At 45.9% G+C, this 2,281-nt stretch overlaps 1 non-coding gene across 1 annotated transcript; it reads left to right on the top strand.

Annotated features, from left to right (window-relative positions):
- LOC130329963 (U2 spliceosomal RNA) lies at nucleotides 1-191 on the top strand. The gene has a single exon (XR_008873416.1). It is a non-coding gene; the product is annotated as a U2 spliceosomal RNA (small nuclear RNA).
- Nucleotides 192-2,281: the final 2,090 nt, after the last annotated feature.

A 2,281-nucleotide genomic window follows, 5' to 3' on the forward strand; every position in this document is an offset into this window, starting at 1 on the left:
ATCGCTTCTCGGCCTTTTGGCTAAGATCAAGTGTAGTATCTGTTCTTATCAGTTTAATATCTGATACGTCCCCTATCTGGGGACCATATATTAAATGGATTTTTGAGAACGGGGGCCGATTTCGAAGCTTGCTTCCGTCGCCCTATGCATTGACCCGATATGGCAGTATCTTCGGGTACAGTGCACCACCCCCTTACAGGGTTAAAAAGAAAGATTCCTACTTTCATTGCTACCTGCTTGCTGGCTAGCCAGCTAGCCAGCCCTGTGGGCCTTGCTGCTGCTGCTGCTGCTGCTGCAGCCAAAAAACAAAAGGTGGTGCTGCTGCTGCTTCTGCTGCTTCTGCTTGTGTCTGGCCGCTGTTGGAGCGTCCAGGCACAGGACTTCTGCTGCTGCTGACTAAATGGCCTCCTTAATTGGATCATTTGAGTAGCCAGCACACCTGTGCAGGTAGGGCATGACATGATAGGCAGCTGCCTTGATAGCGGGTGGGTGCTGAATGTTCCTAATTGACAAAATAAGATTAATGCTTATGAAGAAATATAAAATCTCATCCCTTCCCCAATATCGCGCCACACCCCTACCCCTTAATTCCCTGGTTGAACTTGATGGACATATGTCTTTTTTCGACCGTACTAACTATGTAACTATGTAACATAACATGGGGGGGTCTCCTGGCTGTTCACACAGGTGTATCATTGCTGTACATTGACCATGCATTGCTTCTGTGGTATTGCAAAGGCAAAGACAAATGCTTCCAGCCATCCATTGCACTAATGGATTGGTCATCAGCTGGCTGTCTATGTCCCGCATCAATATAGACCAAAGTACAGAGGGTTAGGCTATGCTATAGTGCACCTACCTGATGCATCAGAAGGTGCGAGGCCCTTGCTAAATTCTGTGCACAGACTTTGAGATCTATGCTTTAGACTGTATCTAAACCTGCTCCAACATGGACTGACATTCTGGCCTACTTTCAGCCGATGCGACTTGTCTGTCGCTGAACAGTCGCTTTTTATGTATTCAGCACCTATGTATAATGTTGTAAAAATGCTCTAGAAGCTAAAGTCGCAGAAATGTCACACATATTTGGCCTGCAACTTTCTGTGCGACAAATTCAGACAGGAAAAATCAGTATAAATCCTTAGAAAATTATCCCCCAGTGTCTCCATCTGCTGGCGGTATTGAATAAGCATTGCTGCACTGATGGGGTATGCATTAGACGAAAAAAAAGAAGAAAAAGAAGAATAATACGCCCAGAAAAGAGGCGAAAAGGAGAAAAACGTAAAAAAACGTGAAAAAAAAGTAAGAGGAAGAGAAGGGAAAAAAAGGTGGAAATGGGTTTAAAAGTGATTTCGGCGGAGAATATATATATATATATATATATATATATATATATATATATATATATACGCGCACACACACACATATATATAAACGTATTCTCCGTTGAGATATTGCAGCCGCTGCTGTGTCCAGGCCCAGGAGCCTTAGCACTGTGCTGTGATGTCACTCAATACCACTGACATCACTAGGTGTAAACAACATCTCTCCTTTGCTGTGTATGTGACTATGGAGCTGTTTGGTGATGTCGTCTATTATGGCCTTCATAGAAGCAACAGGAGATTGTTGCATCCATCTAGAACCCTCAGAACTACAGTGCTATGATGTCACTCACTTCCACAGGCCTTGCAGAGTGTAAACAACAACAACCCAGCTTTGTTGTGTATGTAACCATAGGGATTGTGATGTCACCTAGAACCTTCACAGCAGCGACAGCTTTATGAGGAGCATCAGCACTGCTCTGCCTGAGCAGAACCATCACCGCCATAGGTTGTCAAATAACCCGGATTTAACCCACACAGGTAAGTCCAATGGGGTGCAGGCATGTCCTCTATGCTTACAGCTTCCCGTGGGTGTTGGTTTGATACCGTTTGGGGACAGCCAAGGAGGCATCTGCAGGCAACAAAGGTAGGTGTGTGCTTGTGTGTGTGTTTCCTATGCAGATCCTAAGCCCAGTGTCACATGCAAGTAGGAGGAGTAAGAAGGGTTCCTGGCAAATCCGGGTTATGGATTGCATTTAAAAAGGCCCTGTGGGAGTGCAATGGGCCCCTGTCTTGCTGCTTAGCAATAATGGTATGGGTTTAGGTTCTGCTGTGTGTACTGGTGGTTGACTGCCCCCCAGCCCAGAGTGTGCATGGAAAATTGTCTGGCAGCCTCCCTGACAGCAAGCAGTGATAGTGCCCATGAAGGGGACCTTGTTGGGCCCGCCCCTTTCACGGTT

This window comes from Hyla sarda, unplaced genomic scaffold (assembly GCF_029499605.1).
Source record: "Hyla sarda isolate aHylSar1 unplaced genomic scaffold, aHylSar1.hap1 scaffold_3273, whole genome shotgun sequence".
Lineage (NCBI taxonomy): Eukaryota > Metazoa > Chordata > Amphibia > Anura > Hylidae > Hyla > Hyla sarda.